Genomic DNA, 14198 nt, shown 5'->3' with positions numbered 1-14198 from the left:
TTTAAGCAGCCAATTACAAAATTTCGAGCCAAAGTTCATTTTTGCTAGAGTTTTTTTTAAACAGAAAGGGCCAATGGACCATGTCAAAGGCCTTTTCAGCATCAATCGCAAACAGAACTGCTGGAATATCATGGTCTGCGGGTAGTGGGCCTGAGGGGAGACATGGTAGGGGTGTCCCCTCACTTGATTGATCCACAGGTTGAGTCCTCAGGGGACACTAGCTCTCAGAATGTCAGGGATTGCAGACATTTCTACAGGACTGATCTTCCGAATTGGCAGTACCTACTAAAGTAGCTCTGTGTGCACCTCTGCCTGTTTCCACGATCAGTACGGTCTGACAGCTCAAATGCAGGTGGATCATGATGATACCAATGATGGGGGTGGTTCTCCTAGTGAGGAAGGCAATATTCTCCCAGATTTGGAGCTATATCGAACTCTTCTAATTTTTTTTCAGATGAGTTGCTGGGTTTGAGATCTCAGACCTTGAAGACCTAAGTGGCTGGACCTGACTCCTTGGGGACACAGAAGGAGGATCCTATTTTGGTTACCCAGGCTTCTTGTTTCTTTCCCCTCCTGGATGCAATCCAGTTGATTGATCTGGAATGGAGTATGCCACAGAGGCTTTGTTTTTTTTAAAGGAGGATGTGTCTTGGTGGGTTTATACCCCATGGATCAGGAGGCCCGAGAGCAGTTGTGTTTCCTTAGGCTGGGTGCTTTGGTGTGTTCTGTCATGAAATGTACCACCATCCCAATAGAGGGAGGTATAGCACTGAAGGATACTCAAGATAGGAGGATTGCGGCTATCCTAAATCAAGCCTTTGAGGCAGTGACAATGAACTTGCAAATTGCTTCTTGTTGCGCCTTGGTAGCTTGTGCTCCCTTGCAACTTTGTCAAGATGGTGGTGCTGGGTCCGATCTTGGACAATGTGGCATTGAGGATGCATGGTAAGGGCAGTCTTTGTCCCTGATCAGAGTGTCACCATTGCTGGATGACTTACTGTGGGTTCTCCCAGCTATCGATGAGGCCCGAGGCTGGGCTTGTAATCTCAGGGATTCAATCTTTGCTGCCCTGGTTCTTTGCTTCCATGGAGACATCGACCACAGCGACCACAATTCACCTCATCATAGTCAGGACCTAGGCATAGATAACGAACATGGCCATCCGTGAGTGACATGATCTAGCCATAGGAGCAGACCTTGAAGCCACTGGCCACTCATTTTGCAATGATTGATTCCTCTTCCTTTTGTTTTTTTCTTTTCCCAGCTGGGAAGTAGCACTGAAAAGTGCTGTTTTGGGGCTCGCTGAGCAAGGAAAATAAAAAAAAAAGGCGGTGTAACATCTGAAAAAAAAATATATATAGAGAGAGAGAGAGAAGAGAATACTGTCCGTGTGGAGCACAGACAAAAAGAGACTGGGGGGATGCTGATGACGCCTGTGTGGGAACTCCTGCACATGCTCAGTGAAGCAAGAGCTCTATAGCTTTGAGAGAGTTTCCGTCCAGTGCCACTAGGGGGCATACTGCCACAGTTCATGGCTAATTCCAGCCCTGCTTATCCATGGGAATAAAAACTGAAAACAGAGATCCATGAATGTATAGCAGGACTCCCTACTTTGTACTTTTTGTTCAGGTTTTTACTTGCCTGATCATTTTTCCCTAGTGGTTTTTGTTGGTTTTTTTTTATTCACCCTTCCTGAAGTTGCAGGCAGTCTTTTGGCAAAAGATGAACTGCTTCAAACTTATGCAAGCACATCACCCTGCAGGATTTCCTGAAACTCGATTGTCTCCTGATCCTCAGTTAGGACGAGCAGAGAAGGTAGACGTGCGGTGGGACACACTCATGCTGCAGCTAGTCAGCCACTCTTTTTCTGACACTCGGAACATGTTTTAAAGCACAGTACCCTACCTTTGTTTTTTTTTTTTAATGGATCAAGAAACTGACATTCCTTTGCAAAAATACAGATCCATATCATCAATACAGGAAATAACCACACAAGAATAGTAAGGACACAGTGTTATAGATCCACCAGGATATTTTGCGACAAATGTTGCTGTGATGTTTACATGGTTTAACACGTTTAAAAGTTCAGCTTCTTTTTTTACTGAGGTTTTTAGGTGGTGGGGAGGGAATACTGCTCGGCCCATCACATTAAATTCTCAATTAAGAGGTGTTACGCCTCTGCCTTACTCATATCATTCTGAGGCATGGCCGTGAGAGCCAGTGCAGAATACATAACAGTGCAGATTTGTCAAGAAAACTCCACAGGCGAGTCGCTGCTAAAGATAGTAATGACTTTGAATCTGATAGCCTTTTTTTTTCTTCTTTGGGGAGAGCCTTACTTTAGCAAGCGTAACCCGGTCACACTTGGTGAGCTGATTCACTCTGTTTTCTTTTTATCCTTGGATTGTTTTTTTTCCCCTTTTTTTTTTTTTTTTAAATGTAAGTACAGAGATGGAATTAAAAAGAAACCCAACCGAATCAGACTGTGAAGGATCACTTGGGGAAAGGTCCAAAGAGGTAGTGGAAGAGGATTTTTTTTTTTATTTGTGAAAAAGCACAGCAACCATTCTCAGCTTGCTTCCTCCTTATTGCCCTACCTTGTGCATGAGCGGAGGTTATAGAATTTTGATTCACAGCCTAGTTACATTCAAGCTATTTTACACAGATTTCTCAAGAGCATCGCAGCCAAATCATACAGGCATTTAACTTATGTTAGACTGTAACATCATGATAATGTTTGTACTTAGCGGTGAAATTTTGAAATGCCACCAGCCAGTCAGAGTGTAGCATTTGGGCAGCAATTGTCCAAAACCCATGTCACAAGCAAGCAATAAACAAAGGGTGAAGCCAGAGACCAAGTGAGGGTCTGAGCTAATGCTGAAGGTGCAGAATAATCGCGGATTCTTTGGGCCTCATGAGTGTTACCTGCTGTCGTAAAGCCAGGGGTGAGGGTTGGAGGAATTCAGTGCATGCCTTGGGCACGTAGTGGAACGCAGAGATTAACTTTTTCCCTTTTAGACTGGAATTGTGCACCTGTATATACTTTGTGATACCTTTTTGAAAAATGTGCAGGATGAGGAAGTTTGACAGCATCTATAGAACGCTTCCTGGTAGGTGAATTAGCAACATGCATTAATTGCAGGCAACACTGTTGCAATATTTCATGGCAGAGTTACAGTGCTATATCGTTACTAAATGTAACCAGAAATCACTGCTTTCCTTAAGAATGATGATTTCCTTCCATATTCATAAAATACTGGGCCCTGGCTGTGGATTCTTCCAGTTGTCCTTCATTATTTGATCTTTATACTCGTTGGTATTAACACCTAAAAAGCCTAATTTATTTTTCAGTAACCTCTACAGAAGATGGTAGAATATTTCAGAGCCTTATCTGGATTTTATATTTAATTAAAAAATTGTATCTTGCTCTCTTTGCTCGTTTTAACTTCTACCCTCTTCTTCTGCCAGTTCCACTAGGTTTGATTGATTTTTACAGGGCTCTTTTACCTGCTCAAGTGTCTGAACCTGCCTTGGTGTCCTTTTTCTGTTTTGGTCTCACCATATTATGAATTGCACCATTTTCCTTACAAAGTTTCTTGCTTTTCTTTGAACTCCCTCATTCCCATGTCCTAGAAGTAAGATGTAGTGTGGGCATACATTTTTCACTCTTTCTAGATGAAGTGTTAGCAAACTTTATGCAGTGCTCATATTTTCTGTCTCCTCCAAGACGCTCTTAGGACCTTTGATGCTGAGCTCTGTGATGTTTTTATTTTGTCATTTGTCCAGATTCCAGAGACCTTCTTTGACTCACATGTTCCAAAACCTTTTCCTCCTTATATTTGTGTACCGCTTTATTTTTGCTAATAATCCTAATTGAATCCCATTTGCCCTTTTAGTAGTCCGTTCCCTCAAATGTCCCATTTTTTAATATTTTCACTGTACTTGTATTAATATTAATGCAGTACTTAGAATTAGGGGTCAGAAAACAAGCTGCAGGAGAGACCTTTGTATTGGGCTATAGCTCAGGGCTTCCCAAACCTGGCCTGGTGACCCCCACGACTAATCCGGAGTTTAGGATATCCACAATGAATATGCATTAGAGAACCCAGTATATACAAACTTAGCTCATGTACATATTCATTGTAGGGTCTGACTGGCTTGTAGGGCAGGTTTAGGAAGCTCTGGGCTAGCTTGGCATATCTGTGACATTGGTGTCTGCTGCTACATTTCTATCATATCATAATAAAAAATGAAGGAGCTAGCACCCAGTCTAGCGCCATTCTGCTTTCTGACCCTCAGCAGTTAGAACTTGTTATTACACCTTACCTCCTGCAGTTTGCTTTGCTAGCCTTGTGCATGAGAAAGTATGGATGCCTCTGGCAAAGTTCTTCCATCTAGCTCCCTCTCGGTGACATCTGAGACACGTCTTACACTTAGGCACAACTTTCCTGCCCTGAACCTCCCCATACAGTATCTCTGCCATCTATCCATGACAATCAGTGGATTGTCAATGTTTCCTTAATGGAATATTTTCTAATGTTTTCTAGGTACTCTGTCCTTTTCTCTCTCCTTATATCACGTTTGCTTTACAGCGACCTTCCAATAATCATGTACAGTTGTTCATGTCAAATGATAAGCTATGGTTTTCAGTCCATTCTTTATTTGATTTCTGAACGTGGATGAATGATTAAAAGGGCAGTTTTACCAATGGGTTTGTTTTGCGCATACCTTGACAGGAATGAACCTCATTTGTAAGCCAGGTTATGTTAGGACTGATCTCAGTTTACTGCTCATGCCCTTTTAGTACTTATACTGTGCCAAAGAAAGACGACTTCTGGAGTTCATAGGGTGCAATTTTTATAGGCAACATATTGAGGTGCACTTGGAAATTCTTTTTAATTAGGCCAATGGCACCCAATATAATTGGGACTATTTCTGTATCTTTCTGTCATTTTCTTGGTCTCTGAGTCCATCTCATGGTACTTAAGGATCTTCGCTTTCCCCATATGATCCACAGAATAGTCCCTAAATACTCTCAGCTCTATCAGCAATGCCATTCTTGTGTTTTTCTCCTTCACCACAGTATCTGGTTTTCATGCCTTGATCTTCCTGTCTGTGGGAGTATTTATTATTGAAAAACATTTTTAACCCACATTCTACATTTTTGGCTCGAAGCAGCTTACAAAATTAAAACAATCATAATAAACGCAAGCATATTAAAACAATGCATTGAAACAAAGGTGTAGAAAAATACACCATCAGCATAAATATAAATTTATGTTGATGGCTCAGTGCAATAGTTTCCAAAACGTACGGCTCACGTTTGCTAAACGTGAGCATCCTGAACTAGTTCTTCATAGCCTTCCTGTGAAATGGAACATCCTCCATCACGTCACAGGACTCAAACACCAGTGAGATTCTAGAACAATCCCACGGTAAAATTGCCTGGTTTTTGACACCTGGCTGGCATGGTTTTCCATCTTTGTCAGTATCAGTGTCTTCAGGAAGCTGACAGAGACATGTAGGCACTGTTTGCAAGACATCAACATCTCTATTTCTTCTTGTTTCTGTGGAGATTGACCAGAGCAGTTTCCCAGACTTGATTTCTGTCATAAGTAGCTTGTGCAAGCTTAACTCTTTGTGGGATTGCTCTTTTCAGTTTCCTGTTGGTTGTCTGTTTCAGAGAAGAGAGAGATTGGATGCAATCCAAACTATGCTCTTCATGGGTCTTGCTGTTAGCCATCTTAACCTTGTGGTGGGTGGTTCTTCTATGCTTAATGTCATCCATCAGAAGCTCATAGGGGGAGAGCTGGTATCTTATGGGTGGAGTTTTGTATTGCCTTATCTTTAGTGCTCATCAGTGTCTTGCCACCCTCTCAATTCATAAGTTATCTCATTCCAGCAATAAACCTGGGACTCAGACTATGGATTAACATATGCATCAGGAGTGAGACCAGCCAGGCAGGAAACACTGAGATTTTCCAACATGAATGTCCCAGATGATCACAACTTTCTCTTCTGTTCGATGACGTTTGTGTTCGGTACGTCGATGTTATAATGTTTGCACAGTTTCCATACCGAGTAAGAGAGATCAGAAAACTGCACAGCTCATTTATGTGATGGTTTTCAAAAACTGGTCACATCAGCACAAAACCCATGCATATCTTTTACCTGTGGCCATTGCATCAGTCCTCAAAGTGATGTTTTGAACCTGCTTTTTCAGCAGGTAGGATTTGGCTGGAAAGGTATGCACAGAGATTTGAATCTAGCATGTACTTTTCCTCCCGACCGATCTAAACACGCTCCAGGGAACACCTCCTCACAATGTGGCAAAGAGTGCACATGTTGTGGGACATAGGCTGAACTTTAGGCCATGTTGAGGGAGGGAGGGCCTTTTTTGGACAGCCACTTAATGTGGGTACAACTTCTTGTTTTATTTTTTTACACACACAAATCGCTTTCAAAATTGTACTGTTAAGCCTTTAACTTCTGCTTTTTTCTTGTCCAGCATTCTACCATGACTCCAACCTGCTTGTTCCTAATCCCATGTTTTCAATTCACCCTCCAGAAAAATCTTCTGACTTGTAGGGAAATAGGTCTCAAACCATTTGCTCCTTCCTGCTGCAGTTTGTCAGAATCTGGTCCAAATTCCTTGGACTGCTGCAGCTGAACTGATTCAATAGTCTTGCAATAATCAATACATTTCAGTTCTGTACTTTTATTGACCCCTTTGGTCTGCATACCTTGTATTCTCTTTTCTTTCTTCTGAAAATTATGCCAGCATATCATAATTGACCTTGGTTGGTCATTCTCAAGAGATCATACAGGAAACTGATGCAGTCCATCTTCTCCTTTCATAAATAATTGTACTGCAGCTAGAATCCATTTCTCCACAAAACTCCCAATAGTCTGAGCCCTCCTTGCCCTCTGGCACGTCCCTAAGGCATTTATTGTTCCTCTGTCCTCTGCTGTTCAAATTCTCTCCCTTGAAGTGTTATTGTTTACTGCTTTTTTTTCCCTCTTCTCATCCTGTCTACCCAATGTGCTTCATATCATCTCTTTTAGATTTTCAGTCCCGTCCTTGCCTTTTGTAAACTGAGGCTTTTAAAGCTTCCAGCTTGTGTTAATGATCATCTTTTTGATCTCATCTAGTATCCAATTCCCTGAAGTGTTGGCCTATATATGTCTATCCATCTATCATCTCACCTTATATTTACAACTATACCTCCTATTAGTGGAGCCATGATAGCATCAGATCTCACACGAACCTGCAGTGTTGCATGCTATTGATTCAGAGGGATGTGGATTTGATGCCCAGCATCTGTTCCTCAGGCCAGCCGGAGCTGGAAATACAGTGGAAACCTAGTAGCCAGACTCGAGGTGCAAATGGTGGAAACCACAGCCTATGGACCATAGCTGCAATAGATGGGCTACACTGAAAGAAGGGAGGGTTAACAGATAGGGAAAACCCCTGGGTAGTTGCAGGTGATGGCTTATGGCACCATAGCCCAGTAGACACCAGATCCAAATGGACTGGAAACCCCTCGAACTGTTACCCAGTAAATAATGCATAGTCAGTACATGGTCAAACAACTGGGTAGGCCAGTCGCTCCTTATCTGCTATTTTGTTATAATGTAGTAACAGCTACAAACTTCCTTTCCCTGCATTTTTAGAAAGGAATGACAGAGCAGCATAGGCTGCAGCATGGACTCAATCAAGGAATAATGTTGGCTTGAAAAGTCAATATTATTTTTAGCCTTTTGGCTTCAAGCAATGGCATCAGCCTCTCAGTCAATATTTTTCACTATTGACCTCACTATCTATTCACATTTTTTAGATGTGTATATACTGCCATAAAGAAAACTAATCCAATATAGACATTTTTAAGTATTTGAGATATGAAATCTGATCTGGCTTTACCAGTTTGCTCATCCCAATACTTTTGCTTTTAATGTGCATCTTTTTTTGCTCTGAGTCAGGCTAAAGAAACAGTAACAGTATCACAAATTATTTAAAAAATATTTTTAAAACACAAAAACATATGAAATATTTTATGACAGGAAAATAGTCCATTACTTCTGACTTAAGCAGAACCATTTGCATTAAAATATGTTGGCACTTATGATCACTTTAGTAAAATGTAATGTATAAATTGTGTATGCAAAATTTAATATACGTGGTCTCTTGTAAGATAACTATTTGCCTTTTTTCTAAAAGGTGTATGTATTCTGTAAGTGGAGATAGTAGTATGTAGAGGGTTTGTTCTTAAAATGGCAATACATTCCAAAAAGGTACTGTAAAAAAAAATGAAGAAATTGTACATACAGTGTACGATGTAATTTGGTAGATTTGCCTGTAATTTTATTTAAACTGCGGTTTCTTTAACGTGCATCTTGCAATGCCTGCCTTGTATGGTATACCAGTGCAACAAGCAATGCAAGTTACAAGCACAGTCTAATGTATAAAAGATATTAAAAAAAATAGAAAAATGCTCAGTATTTGATGTGTGTGATCCTTATTGTAAATGCCATCTGTACTGTGAATGAAAAGTTTTTACAAGTATATTACTACCTTTCCTACAGCTTTGACTGGGTGCTCAGTCTAAACATTTCTAAAAAATAAAAAAAATAAAAAAAATAGCACGTTGGAATAAATTTTACAGTCCCAACATACATCGGTTTTCATGGTTTTGTTTGGTTTTCCTTTCTATGCTTGTCAGCTGATTGAGTGCAAGTTGTTAGATGCCAATTGGGATTTGAGGTTGTGCTTGAAGTGTTCCTGCATTGCTAAGTTTCACATTTGTGAATGCAAGATGCTTGAGCCACGTCACGTCTGTGTCTGCCCACATGATTTGTTCACTCCCTCAGTTCAGATTTGCTCTTTTGCATCCTCAATATGTTGCTCAAACTGATTAGCTTAGGGGTTCCCAAACTCTGAGTTTTGACCCCCAAGTGAGCTCACAAGATCAATGGATGGAGGTCACAAGAAACATGGCTGATCACTAGGCTACAGTCTGCCCTCCTTCTGGACATCTTCTCTGACCTGCAACCAGTCGCAGAAATCAAAACAAGGCCTGTGAATCTGTATGAATTCACAGGCCCTGCCCCTCTTCCTCCTCCGCTGGCTTCTGGTTAGACCAGATACCCATGCAGAGGATTGAGGTCTGTGAGCAAGCACTGACTTGAAGCCCCTGCACTGCAGCTTTCTGTTTTGGTGGTTGTGTGAATGTTCAAATATTAAAATTGTGGTTCCAGTGGATAAGAATTTGGAAAAAATTGCTTAGCCTGTGCTTTGCTCTTCCTGCTTGGACATCATTGGACAAACAGCTGCTGGTAATCTTTAATGATCTCATGAGCAGAAAAAGGTCACTTAGTGCAGTGTTTATCAAGCCAGACCTTGAAAACATCCTAGCCCATGGATGGCCAACTTCAGTCATCAAGAGCCACAAATGGAGTTGGTTTTCAGGATATCCATAATGAATATACATGAGAGAGATTTGCATACAATGGAGGCAGTGCATGCAGTCTCTCTTATGCATATTAATTGAGGATATCCTGAAAACCACACCTGTTTGTGACTCTTGGGGACTGGAGTATGGCCAGACATTTTCAGGCAATGCTTTCACTCTGTGCAGCTCGCTCTCTCTCATGCATATTCATTTTAAATATCCTGAAAACCAGACTGGCTGGATGGGTCTGGGTTGGGAATCACTGAATTTGAGGTTAGCTGTGTTTTTTTGCTGTACGGATCCAACATCAAGCAAGAGCAATGTGCAGAATCAAAGCATTTCATTTTATAAAGTGATTCTTGAAAACTGCAGACACTTTAATGCTTGTCTTCTTAAAGGGTTCCCAAGTGATAAAAGTTATTGAATGACTGGTTTGTCATTTTAGCTTATGTCTTACATTTACACATTCAGATACTGCCTAGAAAGAATGGAAGATGAATCATTTGATGTTCTTGGTAGCTGTCATCACACAATTAGATGGTCTTATTTAGCCTTGGTTGTTTTCTCATGCTTCTGGGGCAGATGGCACACATGCTGAGCCATTTGTTCTATTTTTTCTATGCAATGCATGAATGTAAAGAAGCATTTTTAACTTGAAAACTTAAATAACCCTATACTTGTTCACAGGTTAATTGGGCGTCCGCAAAGACTGGAGTAGCCTGCACAGCATGACCTTGATTAAAAACCACACCGATTAACATAGGAAGGCTGATACTTTGGACAACAGCCTCACTCATTTTGTTGACTGTGTAGATTACAAAAGTGAATATGAAGACATGGAAGGGGATCTGGGTATTGGATTAAGTATCTGTCTTGTGAGAATCAAACAGCAAAGCAACAACGTCTGAAATGGCCTACCAGAAAAGCCAGTGCTTTTAACAAGATTTTAGGCATGCTTGGGATAGAAATGGAGGACAATGGTAGGAAAAGGGTTGCGAGATCAGGTGAAAGACATTGGGGGTGGGGGGGAGACTGATGTTGATACAAATATGGGGCATTATGAGTTCATCTGCTCAAAGACAGAATCTCAACTGGATGAACCAATTTGCAGGTCGATGCAATATCTGTGTGGGGAAAAACAGGCCCTCATGATTGAGCACCTGCTCTCCTAATGTGCACCCATCCACCTCTCCTGGGCGTGCAATGCAGTAGGCTAATGAGCCGTTACATTAAAAAGGAGGGACTAGGGGAAATTGTGCATCCCTAGCGCCACCTCAGCATTGGGTGCTCAGGAGAAGTGGCTGTGCACGGATTAGGAAAAAGGATGCTCATAAATTGAGCATCCTTTTTACCTAACCTCACCACTGTCAAGACTTTTTTTTTTTTTTTTATGTTGCTGCTTTCTGTGGTTCCTCCAAATTAATATCAGCACGATATTAAGTCAGAGGAACTACAGAAAAACAGTATTTTCTGCTTTTCTGTTCAACTTCTGGGGCTCCTCAAGACTTAATGCCAGCTCCGAGGCTGTCCAAAACGCGCGTCCAACCGCAGGTTAACTTGTGCGCTAGCCTGAGCCTATTAGTCTTTATCTGTCATTGTCTACTAGGTAAAGTAGCCAGCTATACTAGGCAACCACTGATGGAGAGGAAGAGATGAGCAGTAATACTGCTCCTTTACGCATGGCGTAAAATGATGGCACATTGTAATTCTGCTGCAGGACTTGTGCTCCTACAGGAGCATTTAGAAAGCCTTATGTAAAGTGGGTAGGAGCAAATGAAGTACAAGGTGTGAATAAATGGTAGGGCAATACACCTGTGAGCCTTAAGAAAAGGCTTTTAAACAGGGCAATACGCCAGTTATGCTAATCAGGAAAAGTACACGGCATACTCGCTACTACTAACCTGGCTCCATTTTGATAAATGTTAAACTAGGGCGATGGGAGGAGGACCAACACCCCGCACAGCAACTGGAATGCCAAGTAGTAAGCAGGACAGAAGTGGAACAGTCCCTATCGCTTAAGCCAGAGGTGCCCGACTCTTCCCCCAGCCAGTCTGGTTTTCAGGATCTCTCTAAAAAATGTGCATGCAAATAAATCTCATGCAATGCAGGCAAATATTTCTTATGCATATTCATCCGAGAACAGAAATGAGGGTGGGGTGGGGGGATGAGAACCAAATTAAGCACAGCATGGCATAAAAGAAGGCAGAGAATAAGCACCAGGAAGAAGAAAAATAAAATGGAAAACAAAGTCAGTAATGACATAATCCCATTCTGGGACAGGTAGGAGTGCTATATTCAGCATTCCCTGCCATGGAGTTATTAGTTCCTCATCTTATGTGTCTGTAACATAGTATTGTCATCAGAAAAAGACCAAATGGTCCATCCAGTCTCCCCAGCAAGCTTCCCATGGCAGCAACTGCTGCTCCATGCAGGTTACCCTCAAGTGTCCGCCAAGGGCAGTAACTGCTGTTCCATGCAGGTTACTCCCATGCTTTCTGTAAAGGATAGTAATACTTTACAAGCAAGAGCAAGCTACTGTCAAACCTATCTATAACAAAATTAGTGCAACATTTTCACGTGGTGAGCAGCCTTCCTGATAATTCAGACAATGCTGCTGGAACATTCTTTGCTTTTGGACTTGACTGTAGAAGTGTTATCCCCAGTACAAGTCAGGACCCAGTATTACCTTCAGAATCCAATACCCTTTTTTCCTCCAACCCACCTCCAAAGCAGAGAGCGATGTTGCAGTTGCATTAAAAGCATCAAGGCTAATTGATTAAGAGTAGTAATTCAGTGCCTTCCGTTAAGAGCAGTAACTGCAGCTCTGTGCAGGCTATCCCCATGCAGCCTTTTCTTCATTTCCAACCTCGAGCCTTTACGGATCCACAGTGTTTATCCCATGCCCTTTAGAGTTTGTTTGCCGTTTTCATCCTCCCCGCCTCTTCTGAAAGGGCATTCCAAGCATCCACCCTCTCTCCCTTAAGAAGTATTTCCTAATGTTGGTCCGGCATCATTCCCCCTGGGGTTTCATTTCATGACTCCTCATTCTCTATTTCCTTTCCAATTGAAAAGGTATAAGTTCATGCATCATTAAAACCTTTATTATCTGAGGATCAGTATCTGTATGTGACTAATTGTAATGTGACTATATTAGATGAAAGTGAAGTGTAATTTAAAGATGATACACAATACTGAGTCCATGCACCAGGTGCCAAACATACTTTAAATCAAATCTACTTGTGTACTGACATTTAACATTGCTGCACCTTTCCTATTAAAATCTTTGATACTTGGTGCTCATGGCAAAGTGTTTTTCTTTTGTGATTTAATATTTCAGTGGCTTCTGCCTATTCAAATTATTAAATTACAAGATATTTAGAATATGGTGTAATGTATTGTACACATTTTCCTTAGAAAACATATTACAGGCTGCAATACTGCTCCTATCAGGGTTGGAGCCTAAAGGATCCCTAAAAACTAGAGAATGGGAATGAATGATAAAGTTTGGCAGCAGTTACTACCCTTAACAGAAACGTGGGGGTAACCTGCACGGAGCGGCAGTTACTACCCTTAATGGAAAAGTGGAGGCAACCTGCACAGAGCGGCAGTCACTATCCTTAACAGAAACGTGGGGGTAACCTGCACGGAGCGGCAGTTACTACCCTTAATGGAAACGTGGAGGCAACCTGCACAGAGCGGCAGTCACTACCCTTAACAGAAACGTGGAGGTAACCTGCACGGAGCGGCAGTTACTACCCTTAATGGAAACGTGGAGGCAACCTGCACAGAGCGGCAGTCACTATCCTTAACAGAAACGTGGGGGTAACCTGCTCGGAGCGGCAGTTACTACCCTTAATGGAAACGTGGCGGCAACCTGCACAGAGCGGCAGTCACTATCCTTAACAGAAACGTGGGGATAACCTGCACGGAGCGGCAGTTACTACCCTTAATGGAAACGTGGAGGCAACCTGCACAGAGCGGCAGTCACTATCCTTAACAGAAACGTGGGGGTAACCTGCACGGAGCAGCAGTTACTACCCTTAACGGAAACGTGGAGGTAACCTGCAAGGCGCAGCAGTTACTATTCTTGGCGGAAACGTGGAGGTGGCCTGTGAGGAGCAGCAGTTACTACCTTGGAAGCTTACTGGGCAAACTGGATGGACCATTTTGGTCTTTTTCTGCCATCATTACTATCAGGCAGATACAGTACACTGTATCGGCACTGTTAGCCTGCGTTTGGACACGCGTTTGACGCACTAGCTTTACCCCTTATTCAGAAAGGGGTCAAACGTGCGTCCAACCCCCCCCCCCCCCCAAAACTAATAGCGCCCGCAACATGCAAATGCATGTTGATGGCCCTATTAGTTATTCCCGCGCAATTCAGTAAGTAAAATGTGCAGCCAAGCCGCACATTTTACTTTCAGAAATTAGCGCCTACCCAAAGGTAGGTGTTAATTTCTCTCGGCACCGGGAAAGTGTACAGAAAAGCAGTAAAAACTGCTTTTCTGTACACCCTCCAACTTAATATCATGGTGAAATTAAGTCTGAGGTCCCAAAGTAAAAAATAATTAAAAAATTAAAAATGTAAAATCCACCCGCAAGTTGAAAACCGGACGTGGTTGTCAGTTGATTTGAGAACAGACGCCGGCAAAATTGAGCGTCGGCTGTCAAACTCGCTGACAGCCACTGCTCTTGTCAAAAACGAGGCACTAGGGACACGCTAGTGTCTCTAGCGCCTCTTTTTACCGC

The sequence above is a fragment of the Rhinatrema bivittatum genome, chromosome 11, assembly GCF_901001135.1.
Source record: "Rhinatrema bivittatum chromosome 11, aRhiBiv1.1, whole genome shotgun sequence".
Lineage (NCBI taxonomy): Eukaryota > Metazoa > Chordata > Amphibia > Gymnophiona > Rhinatrematidae > Rhinatrema > Rhinatrema bivittatum.
Note: the sequence above shows the minus strand (reverse complement) of the source record.